Source organism: Melozone crissalis, unplaced genomic scaffold, assembly GCF_028551555.1.
Source record: "Melozone crissalis strain CALT ecotype California unplaced genomic scaffold, PUWL_Pcris_2 ptg000046l_1, whole genome shotgun sequence".
Lineage (NCBI taxonomy): Eukaryota > Metazoa > Chordata > Aves > Passeriformes > Passerellidae > Melozone > Melozone crissalis.
Genome location: NW_026535824.1, coordinates 11,559,753 through 11,572,474, shown reverse-complemented (window position 1 = coordinate 11,572,474; position 12,722 = coordinate 11,559,753). Strand labels below are relative to the sequence as shown.

The 12,722-nt window shown below is 51.5% G+C and overlaps 1 pseudogene; it reads left to right on the top strand.

Annotated features, from left to right (window-relative positions):
* Window positions 1-11,791, top strand: part of LOC128943489 (serine/threonine-protein kinase pim-1-like) — a 38,421-nt pseudogene extending 26,630 nt beyond the window's left edge.
* Window positions 11,792-12,722: the final 931 nt, after the last annotated feature.

Sequence of the window (12,722 nt, the reverse complement as noted above, 5' to 3'; positions counted from 1 at the left end):
GTCTGTGCTTTACAGCAGTTCCTGTCTCTCACCCTTATCTTGGTATCAGTGGGTTCAGGAATGCCAGGGGCAGAACTCAAAATATGATTTGAGTATTAGAACATTGAACCCTTGACAAAACTGTATAAATCATGTGAAAAATTAGGTAAAATTTTGCGACTCTTATCCCTCCCTGAGTTCTCAAAAGAAAGAGCCTTTCCCGAACTTAGTCCCAAAAAACTACATGACGAATTGAATCAACAGGAATATCTGGGAACTCCTTTAAAAGCCAATGAACAAATGACTTCCAAGTTCCCTTAATAAAACTCTTGCCCCATGAAAGGAGAACCTCGTAACTGGAACATATATGTCCCTCTCAACTTTGGATAATTTGTTACCCAGAGCTGCCCCTGATGTAAAGGGTGGCCCACACACAGGACTAAAAAAATCACCCAAGGATCCTGAAGTGCAGGCTGCCGTCCCCCAGCTCACTGCTCTGGTTGCTCTGGATGCAGGTGTTCAAAATGTCCCCTGGGCTTCAGCAGCTGAGCCAGCCCTCATCCCTCATGCTGCCGTAGCGTGCCGACGCTGCAATCAGCAAGCCCTGATAAAACTGATAAAATATTGCATTCAAAGGGATGCCTCACTTGAATTTATCATTTTTGTCATGAGGTATTATAGTCCCCGTAAGAGGCCCATGGGCCTGAAAAACCCTGCGTCCTCCTGAGATATCATTGCTAATGAGGAGCTAAGCACTGCTGAAAGCTGAGGCCTGTCCTTTGTGATCCCTTTGGGATGGCAGTGGAAGTGCCCTGAGTGCACATTCAGAGGCGCCTTCATGGCTTCTCATGCCACGACACCAAAACTAAATGTGCACGGTGGCTTCCTAGAATGACATGTAGTCCTTTGAAATATCTGCAGGAAGTGGTCTGAAACTGCTTTGTGAGCCTGCTCCTTGGCATCATCAGTGAGGGGCTCAGGGCTGGCCTGAGCCCGGTGCTGTGTCCCAGTGGGAGCAGCCCCACAGCCTCACGTGCAGAGCAGGCACTGCCAGAGGCCCTGGAGATCTCACCTACCCTGCATCCACCATTGTCAAGGTGCTGTAATAAACAGCTGGTGCTGACTTTCCTCTTGGACCCCTTGGTTTAGTCACTATGGGGAATTTTTTCCTGAAGCCCGTGGGATTTGCCCCTAGCCGTTGTGATGGGGATGCTTGGGGAGTGTGGGGCTTTGGGGGAATGCTGCCCGGGAAGGGGATGAGCTCGGGGCCCTCTTGGGCCCATGGCCCCCAGAAACAGCAGCAGCAGCAGCAGCCCCAGGGCCCAAAGCCCCGTGCCCCCTGCCCAGCACAGGCTGCCCTGTCCCTGCAGCTGTCACCCAAGTGGGGCCCTGGGGCCAGTGGCCGCTGGAAGCAGCAGGAATGCGGGCAGGGTGAGGATGCCCTTCCTTGGCTTTTGATTCTGGAACAAAGCGGGCTCAGGGCAGTGCAGAGCAGGCTGGGAAGCAGAGCCCAGGGCCTTTGGAGGCTGCAAGGCTTAAAGATCAGCCCCTGCAACAGCCCAGATGTAGCTGGCCCAGTTGCCAAGGCTGTGGTTTTCTTGAGAGTGTGCAGGTGGATTTTGCATGGCTGTGGCCTGCTGGTGGCTCTGGGCCCAGGAGTCCCTGTGGCTGCAGCAGGAAGGGTGGCTGAAGGTTTGCTGCCTGCTTTGGTGGCCTGGCTGCCGGGGCCAGTGCTGTGAGAGCCCCCTGTGTGAGAGCTGGTGAGAGCTGAGCTCTTGGGGACAGCGCTGTGGTGCAGGCCAGGAAGAGCAGCAGTGCCCAGTGCCAGGAGTGGTGTCAGTGGGAGCCCCTGTGCACAGGGATCCCCAGCCCTAGGGTGGCCGTGTCAGCACCCCCAGGGCCCCCAGCCCCGAGAACGTGGAACACATGGAACCCACAAGTGTGCAAAGGCTGCCTTTGCCCAAAGGAATGGCCAAGAAAAGTCAGGTTTTAAACAGTAACAGGATATATTTGCCAAAGTTTGGCAAATCTAGGATTTACAGAACATGTGTCATTATAACAATTGTTATAACAACAAAAACAACAATGTACAGAACATATTTACATGGGATCTGATGGGCTAACAATCTTCAAAATGTATTTACAGAGACCTTCAAAAGTAGTGAACGTATTTACAGAAATCTTCTAAAGTTTCAAACATATTTACAGAAATCTTCAAAACTTTCAAATGTATTTACAAAGGCGTGGCATCCGTGCCATCATGTACATGAGTCCTGGAAGAAAGGAAGAAGCAGAGCTGGACTCAGCTGGCAGCACTGGGCCCAGCAGGGCTGGGAGCTGGGCCCCAGGGGCTGGGCCGGGGCTGGCAGGGCTGGCGTGGCCCCAGGCAAGCGCAGGGCAGGCCGGGGCTGGTGCTTGTGGCAGCACAATCCAGGCCCCCTGCGGGCACCGTGTCCCTGAGCGGGGCCATCCAGCCCAGCCCCAGCCTGGCGCCAGGGCACCCAGTGTGTGTGTGGGCAGGGCGTGGGGAGCATCTGCCTGTCTTACCTGTGGGGCTGCATCTTCATCCAAGGACCATGGGCTCCTCCTCATCCTTTACGTCAACTTCCATCTCCTCGGTGTTATCCTCCTCATCCACCTCCATCTCTTCGATGTTGTCCTCCTCGTCTACTACCACGTCCTCCACAGTGGAGGACGTGGAAGTAGAGGAGGAGTCCACCTCCATAATTTCTTCCTCATCCAGGCCCAGGTCAACTTCTATGTCCTCCACTGTTTCTCTGTCAGTCTGCAAGGGGCAGCACAATCTCCCAGTGGGCTTCCTGTCCCACACCATCCATTCCCACATGGCTGCAGCCTGCCCAAGCTGGGTGCCCCCTGCCTGGCATGGCACTGTACCTCCATTGGCACAGCAGAGAACATTGTGCTGGGATTGGTGCTCCAGAGCAGGCGGCAGGAAAAGCCCAGGCAGCAACAGCACCTCAGCGCTGAGGGTCAGAGCGCAGAGTGAGCAGCAACTGACCCTTGGCAGCCGGTGAAGTGTCTGCTGTGCTTGTTTCCAGGTCCTGGATGTTCCACCTGGAACCCTCTGGGAGCTATGATGTCACTGATGTTGCAGGGCGCTGTGCATTGGGAGATGGGGATGGTAGAATGATAAAATCCTTGAATGGTTGGGCTTGGAAGGGACCCTGAAGGTGATCTGGTTCCAAGCTGAGCAAGCTCCCAGCACAGCAGGTTGCTGCGGCCCCTGTCCCACCTGGCCTTGGATGTTGCTGGGGATGGGGCATCCACAGCCTCTCTGCACTGGTCCCTGTGTCAGGGTCAAGCACCCTGAGAGTAAAGAACTTCTTCCCATCATCAAATCTCCTCTACCTCTTGCAGTTTGATCCCATTCCTCCTTGTCCTGTCTCTACAGTTCTTGACCAAGAGTCCTCTCCCACTCCCCTTTGGGTCAGGCTGTTCCTGCAGGGTCACACGTGTGGCCTAACCTGCAGACAGGAGAGAGAGAAGCCAAATTCCCAGTAAGAGAAAATGGGGAAAGTGACACGAGAGATGAGAGAAGATGGAAAATGTAGAGACATGCAAGGCATTGGTTTGGATGGGCTGTTGGATTCATGCCTTTTATTAGAGGCCAGGTTCCCCGGTGCACTCAGTTCCTGCCTGTCCTGAGACTTTATTGCTAGTGAGGAGCTCTGCAGTCCTGAAAGCTGAGGCCTGTCCTTTGTGTTCCCTGTGTTGGGATGGCAGTGGAAGTGCCCTAAGTGCACATTGATAGGCACTTTCATGGCTTCTCATGCCACGACACCAAAACTAAATGTGCACGGTGGCTTCCTAGAATGACATGTAGTCCTTTGAAATATCTGCAGGCAGTGGTCTGAAACTGCTTTGTGAGCCTGCTCCTTGGCATCATCAGTGCAGGGCTCAGGGCTGGCCTGAGCCAGGTGCTGTGTCCCAGTGGGAGCAGCCCCACAGCCTCACGTGCAGAGCAGGCCCAGCCAGAGGCCCTGGAGATCTCACCTGCCCTGCAGCCACCATTGTAAAGGAGCTGTAAACCTAAGATGGTGCTGACTTTCCCCTTGGACCCCTTGGTTTAGTCACTATGGGGAATTTCTTTCCTGAAGCCTGTGGTATTTGCCCCTGGCAGCTGTGATGGGGATGCTTGGGGAGTGTGGGGCTTTGGGGGCAGCTGGCCGGGCAGGGGCTGAGCTTGGGGCCCTGTTGGGCCCATGGCCCCCAGCAGCAGCAGCAGCAGCAGCCCCAGGGCCCAAAGCCCTGTGGCCCCTGCCCAGCACAGGCTGCCCTGTCCCTGCAGCTGTCACCCAAATGAGCCCTGGGGCCAGTGGCCACTGGAAGCAGCAGGAATGCGGGCAGGGTGAGGATGCCCTTCCTTGGCTTTTGGTTCTGGAACAAAGCGGGCTCAGGGCAGTGCAGAGCAGGCTGGGAAGCAGAGCCCAGGGCCTTTGGAGGCTGCAAGGCTTAAAGATCAGCCCCTGCAACAGCCCAGATGTAGCTGGCCCAGTTGCCAAGGCTGTGGTGGCCTTGAGAGCGGGCAGGTGGATTTTGCATGGCTGTGGCCTGCTGGCGGCTCTGGGCCCAGGAGTCCCTGTGGCTGCAGCAGGAAGGGTGGCTGAAGGTTTGCTGCCTGCTTTGGTGGCCTGGCTGCCAGGGCCAGTGCTGGGAGAGCCCCCTGTGTGAGAGCTGGTGAGAGCTGAGCTCTTGGGGACAGCGCTGTGCCCCAGGCCAGGAAGAGCAGCAGTGCCCAGTGCCAGGAGTGGTGTCAGTGGGAGCCCCTGTGCACAGGGACCCCCAGCCCCGGGGTGGCCGTGCCAGCATCCCCAGGCACCCCCAGCCCCGGGAACGCGGAACAAGTGGAACCTGCAAGTGCGCAAAGGCTGCCTGTGCCCAAAGGAATGGCCAAGAGAAGTGAGGTTTTAAAGAGTATTAATTATCTGAAGATCAGCAAATCTAGGATTTACAGAACATGTGTCAGAACAAGTGTTATAACAACAACAATGACAATGTACAGAACATATTTACGTGGGATCCGAGGGGCTAACAATCTTCAAAACATTTACAGAAAACTTCAAACGAAGGGAACGTATTTACAGGAAACTTCTAAGCTCTCAAACGTATTTACAAATGCATCCTATCTTTGCCTTGATGTTCATGAGTCCTGGAAGAAAGGAAGCAGCAGAGCTGGACTCAGCTGGCAGCACTGGACCCAGCAGGGCTGGGAGCTGGGCCCCAGGGGCTGGGCCGGGGCTGGCAGGGCTGGCGTGGCCCCAGGCAAGCGCAGGGCAGGCCGGGGCTGGTGCTTGTGGCAGCACAACCCAGGCCCCCTGCGGGCACCGTGTCCCTGAGCGGGGCCATCCAGCCCAGCCCCAGCCTGGCGTCAGGGCACCCAGTGTGTGTGTGGGCAGGGTGTGGGAAGCATCTGCCTGTCTTACTTGTGGGGCTGCATCTTCATCCAAGGACCGTGGGCTCCTCCTAATCCTTTACGTCAACTTCCATGTCCTCGGTGTCATCCTCCTCATCTACGTCCATCCCCTCGATGGTCTCCTCCTAGTCTACTTCCATGTCCTCCACAGTGGAGGACATGGAAGTAGAGGAGGAGTCCACCTCCATCATTTCTTCATCATCCAGCCCCTGGTCCACATCCATCTCCTCCACAATGTCTCTGTCAGTCTGCAAGGGGCAGCAGAATCTCCCAGCGGGCTTCCTTTCCCACACCATCCATTCCCACATGGCTGCAGCCTGCCCAGGCCGGGTGGCCCCTGCCTGGAATGGCACTGTACCTCCATTGGCACAGCAGAGCACATCCGGCTGGGATTGGCGCTCCAAATCTGGCAGCAGTAATAGCCCAGTCAGCAGCAGCAGCTCTGTGCTGAGGGTCAGAGCACAGGGTGAGCAGCAACTGACCCTTGGCAGCCGGTGAAGTGTCTGCTGTGCTCGTTTCCAGGTCCTGGATGTTCCACCTGGAACCCTCTGTGTGCTGTGATGTCACTGAAGTTTCAGGGCCACACCACCGTGGGAGATGGGGATGGCAGAATGATAAAATCCTTGAATGGTTTGGCTTGGAAGGGACCCTGAAGGTGATCTGGTTCCAAGCTGAGCAACGTCTCAGGTTGCTGCAGCCCCTGTCCCACCTGGCCTTGGATGTTGCTGGGGGTGGGGCATCCACAGCCTCTGTGCTCTGGTCGCTGTGTCAGGGACAAGCACCCTGCGAGTAAAGAACTTCCCATCATTAAATCTGATCCACTTCCTTCAGTTTGATCCCATTCCTCCGTTTCCTCCCCCTGCATATCCTGACCAAGAGTCCTCTCCCACTTCCCTGTGGGTCAGGTTGTTCCTGCCGGGTTACGCATGTAGCTTAACTTGCAGACAGGAGAGAGAAAAGCCACGTACCCCGTCAGAGAAAATGGGGAAAGTGGCTTGAGATCTGAGCGAAGACAGAAAAAGTAGAGACATGCAAGCATTGGTTTGGGTTGCGTGGGATGTGGGATTAATGCCTTTCATTAGAGGCCACGTTCCCCTGTGCACTCAGTTCTTGTGTTGCAGCCTGTCCACAGCCAGCCTGTGTGAGGGACCTGCACTCCCAGAGCTGGGAGCACGCTTGTTTAACTGCTTGTTAACGAGGTGAGTGTGGGATTTTTGTGGAACTCTAACCACTGTGGATTGCAATTAGGAGGGTCCTGGGAGGGAGACCAAAATGGGGCTGGGCACACAATATGGGGGTGAACAGCGCAGGATCATTACAGTAAGCCAGGAGCAAAACGGTAAAGAGAGTTGGAACAGTCTAGGGGAACACATATATGGAAAATACAGCAGTTGAACTGGGTGATATGGAGAAAACGTGCTGCATCAACATGAACCTGCAAATGCCCATGGGCAACACCATTGCATTCAGAGCGGTGTCTCTCTTTTACCATGGTCACTTTGCCCTGAGGTATTACAGCTCCAATGGTAGGCCACGGGGCCCTAACAACTCCCCCCTTTTTGTTGTCTATAGACAAGTCTTCTGCCATAGAATTTTGCAGGCATTTAGCAAAAAAGGATAAAATAACCAACACAATGAATACAATAAACCAAGTCCACAAAACGGTCTTAACTAAAGATGAAAGCCAGCCTTTCATCCCCCAATATTTTAAAAGTCAGGTGAACCAGTCGTTGTTGCCTTCCACCTGGATCTTTTTTCCTTGATCTTTTAGCAGCTGGATGCCCTGGTATACTGACTCCCTATATGATAGCAGGTAGAAAAAACACATGCCATCAAAAGCCTGACAGGCATGGCCATGGACAAGAAATTGTGGCTTGTCTGTGCAAGCAACCAGTTGAAAGCATGCGGCTCAGTGAGGAGCATCCAGATTCCTGCTGCAGCAGCTACCAATGCCAGCATCCTCTGACTTTGATAATTTGTTATCTGGAGGCATTGATGGCCTAAAAGTAAACAGATAAAGCGAGTAGAAAGTGAAACGTAAGTTGTGTTCCCACTAAACTTTCTCTTCTGTAAGGCAAGGGCGTGAACACAGCTTATTAGAAGAATCATGTATCAATGGTAAAATATAGTTTTTACAAATGTTAAGACATATATCCTGGTTAGTGGTGTCTGAGCTATCTTGGTCTTGGTGTGTGTGGTCAACGCTGCTTAGGAGATCTTCTTCTGTCCTTCTCCTTCTCTTCCACACTGCTGCTGTCTCTCTCAGGCTTTCATTCTGTTCTTCTGATGGTAGCCTTGGTGTTTGCCTCACCGTTCCCAGAAAGAGTTTTTATATATTTTGCTGGGATCCATTTTAAGAGTGTTGCTGCAGAGACAAGGGCATCTTTGCTTCCCCAAGTAATTAATGGAAAAGGGCCCATAAATTGTTTAGATTCAGGGTCTTTGCTCAGCACAGGTTGCTGGTGTTGTAATTGGGCTGCAGTTGAATTAGTAAACTGCCTGATGACTGGGGGAGTTGGCTCCATAAATGGGTTGTCCAAAAAGTTGAATACGTAAAAGGCCTTGGCCAGTCTCTCAATGGAAGATAATATCTGGACTCCCCTGCTCAGCTGATCAAGGATCCTTTTGATGGATCAGTTTGCCCTCTCGGCTATGGACTGTCCTGTGGCACAGTGTGGTATGTCTGTCACATGTTTTATACTCCACTGGTCAGAAGCTTGTTGGAATCAGTGCAAGGTATAAGCAAGAGCATTATCAGTTTTAATTTCCTGTGGGATTGCTAAGGTGGAAAAAACTAAAAAGTAATGTTTTATAGCATCTTCTGATTTTTCAACAGCATGGGCAGAGGCGAAAACTACACAGTAAAAGGTGTCGAATGAGACGTGGATGTATTTTAGTGTGCCGAAAGGGGCTTAGGGTGTGATGTCTGATTGCCAGATGTGGAGACTCTCTAATCCTCTTGGACTGACTCCTGCTCTGACAGAAGCAAGGCCATGTTCCTGACAATTTGGGCAGGTGGCTACAATGGACCTTGCCTGGTCTCAGGTAATTTTGAACATCCTGAGCAGCGCAGGAATATTTTTTGTGGTAGAATTGGTGGCTGATCCTAGTCTGTGTAAATTTGATTTGAGGCGTATTGCAGTGGTTCAGATGTTTGAAGTAGGCAATTGTGGTGCTCTGGAGTGAGAAGTAAGTAAATATTCACAAGGTCTATTCCTGCAAGAGAGCACAGATGCGCTCTAGGTTTCCTGCAACAGTTCTGCAATAACTTTCTGTTGGGTTGTTATCGTTTTAGTAGGTTGGTGTGCTCTGAAAACGCATTCAAATATTATCAGGATCTGAGATAGTATAGTCCCACTGAAACAATAATGCATGGAATTTTGGACTTACACCAAGGATTGCCAGGGAGAAAGGAAAATTAGGGTGGTATCTGTGTACCTGTTTAGTTTGAATCACCCAGGATACCTTTTGTACAGCTGCTTCGGCCTCCGGTGTCAGTGATCACAGGAATCGAGTCCTTCATGGCCTCTAAGGAGAAGCAGGAATAGTGGCGTGAGATCTTCTCTGGTGATTCCCAGCAGTGAACGTACACAACTGATGCTTCCACAGAGCTGGTGGAGTCTCTGCAGAGTCTTTGGGTTGTCCTTGATGTGCAGTGTTTAGGGTGTGATGGTTTTCTCTGTGCTTTTTAGGCCTTGCTACTTCCAGGGCGCTGTCTTTGGACTTTATCTGCTGTAATCTTAAAACCTTTCTCCTGTACCACCGTGATGACATCTTGTACTGCAACATCCAAAACTATTTGAGCTTCTGCACAAATAACTGTATTGTCCATGTAATGAAAAATTATAGCATTAGACTGTCTTTTCCAGTGGGGCAAGAGAATTTGGGCTCCAAGGTATTGATCAGTATTTGGGTTCTTCTTCATTCTTTGAGGCCATACGGTCTACTCGTACCTCTGTGAAAGGTGCTTGTCCACTTATGGATTAAAAGGCGAGCAAGAGGCTTTCATTGGGGTGCACGGGGGTGTCAAAAAAGCAGTAATTTAGATGTATAACAACCATCTGCCAAACTCGATGTAACATGGAGGCTGAGGGCTGGCTGGACTGGAGGGCACCAATGTCCTCAATGACCTCGTTGATTTTCCTGAGGACCTCAGGAGCTGCCACTTTTCTTTGCCAGGCTTTCGTATTTCAAGCAAAGGCGCATTGCAGGGGCTAGTAGATGGTACAATGTGTCCCACAGACAGCTGCTCCTGCACGAGGGATTGCAGGGCCTTTAACTTTCTGCCTGGGAGGGGCAACTGATCCACCCATATGGGGTCGTTGGTCTACCAGGTTGACTGAAGTGTGGCACGCTGCTGGGTGGCCCCGTCTAGAAATCCTGAGGTGTTGATAGGATCTCTAGCCTTGTCCCCCTTTGGGACAAGAGGTCTTTTCCTCAAATTGTTATTGGTGCCTGGGTGACGAATGATCTTCCTGTACCACTGTGGACTCAGGACCTTCCATGCAGATGGTACCTTGACTCCAGATGCTGGTAGTGGCTCCCCTGGTAGCTAATAATTACCCCAGCAGCTGGGTCCAGGGGCCATTGTTTTAGCCAATCAGAGTGGGAAATTATGGTGATGTCATCTCCTGTATCTAATAGTCCTGAAAGACATCTCTTTCTCACTTTAAATGACCAAGCACACTTTAGAACAGGTCTATTTCTGCATGTTGTCTGTGCCCACATCGCCATTGGATCAGCTGGTGTGGTGATCATGTCCCTTAGGAGGTAGGCTCTGACTGTAACTGTTCCTTTTGGAATGAAAAGGGGAGAGTCTAAGCATAGAGCCTGGACAGTTATCTCCTGCAAAGATGTCAAGGCGAGTACCTCAGGTACTGAGTGTCTCCATCCCTTCCCTGGTGTTGGTTAAAACCAAAATGTCTCTGGCCTGTTCTTCAGGCCTGTATTTGCCTGTTGGAATATGGTGAACATAAATATCGTGGATTGGAATTGAAAAGGCTCTTACCAGCTGCCTTTGGGTTCCAGGGCAGAGCTGTCTTCTGTCGAGTTTTCTGCAGCGATCGAGCTGTCCCGCTGCATCTGAGAAGGTCACTCTGCTGGTTTTCCAAGATGTTGGGGAGAGTAGGGCGGAACAGCCTCGCGTTTGGTGTCATTGCGCAGGGCCTTTCTGTGTCTGCTTAGGGTTTCCCGCAGGCCACCGGTTTTGCTGGTGTTGGAAAGCATGTGGATGAGGGGGGCAGTGAGGACAGTGGCTGCAACAGCTAGAAGGTCCCTGGTAATAGGCTTTATGTTCACAATTCTGTTGAAAATGCCTCATCTCCCTACACTTAAAGCCAGGTCCTTTTTCATGTGTATGTCAGAGAATAACTTGGGAGGCTACTAGGACCTATACTACACCCTGACTGGTAGCCTTAGCTAGGCTGGCATCACAGTGTAAGGATGCCCTAAGCGTGCATGCCTCGACCATTTGTGCAATGGTAGGCTTTGTGGTGACTGGTAGAGAAGGTAAAATGTCTTTACAGGTGTTATTAGCATTTGTTTCAGCAAGTTTAATATGGAGTACCTTCCTGGCTTTTGGATGTTCACCTTGCTTCTCTATTGCTTGTGTAAGGTGGTCAATACATTTTAGAGAGGATTGCCCAGGTCCCTGCAGAATGTCTGTGAAATCTAGAGTAGGTGTTGTTCCATTGGGTGTCTGCATGAGAGCTGTCTTTGCAGCACTTCTATCTCTTCTAACAGAGCTCTGGGAAGGTCTATTGAATGAGGTTTTGTGAAGTCTTCCTCCCAGGCTAGATGGACTAGTGTTAGGTGTGTCCACCTGTCTTCCCTAGTATAGTCTTTTAATAATTGTTTTATTGGTTTTTTCCCCATTTCTTCCCACAGAATAATTTCAGTGGGAGAAAGTAGGATGTTCATAAATGGAGCAGATCGTGAGGCACCATAACATGTGCAGTGAAGATGGCATTTAACGAATTATTGAAATACGGTGAGCCCCTCCCATGGTCTTTCGCTGCTTTAGAAAGATCTTTCATCTCCCGTGTGTGACAGCTTCCCATCCAGGGTTAGCCCCACTCTGGTACTGCACCGGTGCTGCTTGAATTTTAGCTACCAATTCCCAGTCCCCCTCTTCAGCCGCCAGCTTCCGCATCCTCTGCCAAGAATCCTCAGGCTCATGCTGAACGTCAGATGAACCTTCCCTCTCCTCTCCAGAAGAGGGAACTTGTTCTTTGGCAGAGGAGCGGGGCCTTGGGGTGACTGGCCAGGCCCGGTGTTGTGGGCCTTTGGTAGCCAAGATGGCGGCCTTCCGGTTACCGCCCCTCACACTTCCAGCTCTGACAGTGTGGGATCCGCAAGGGGCTGTGTATGAGGGGGTAGGCCAATGGGAGTAGGCAAGGAAGCGCTGGATCCCAATGCAGAGGTGTTTCCTGATGCAGGGGTAGGACCCAACATGGGGAAGACCCGATGAGAGAGCTGGGGGTGGGAGGGAGTTTGACATTGACAACCCCCTCCAAAGGAGGGACTCCATTTTGTGAGCTATCTGAGGGGGATCCAGTGAGGAGAGGTACTGGAGAATGGGTTAGGGTAGAATCCAGGCCGGTGTGATCACTACAGACGTGGGCAGGGGGTGGAGAAGGAGGGGAGATGTCAGACAGCAGTTGCTTGTCTGTGCTTTACAGCAGTTTCTGTCTCTCATCCTATTGGTGTCAGACGGTTTCGGAATGCGGGGGCAGAACTCAAAGACTGGATTGAGTATTAGAACTTTGAACCCTTGAGAAAATTCCATAAATCATATGAAAAATTGGGTAAAATGTTGCCACTCTTATCACTCTCTGAGTTTGCAAATGATAGAGTCTTTCCCTTACTCAGTCCCAAAATGCTACATGACAAACTGAATCAACAGACATGTCTGGGAACTCCTTTAAAAGCCAATGAACAAATGACTTTCAACTTCCCTTAGTAAAAGTCTTCCACTCTGAAAAGAGAGACTACCTACCTGGAAGATATTTATCTCTCTAAGGATTGGATAATTTGTTACCCAGAGCTGCCCCTGATGTAAAGGGTGGCCCACCCACAGGACTAAAATATCTCCCAAGGATCCTGCACTGCAGGTGGCTGTCCCCCAGCTCACTGCTCTGGTTCCTCTGGATGCAGATGTTTCAAAATGTCCCCTGGGCTTCACCAGCTGAGCTGGCCCTGTTGCTGCTGCAGGGTTCCAATGCTTCCTTCAGCAAGCCCTGATAAAACTCAGGTCCCACTCCAAGGCGGTGGCTGACCCGAGGCGTCTTCTGTCCCATGACGGTGGAAG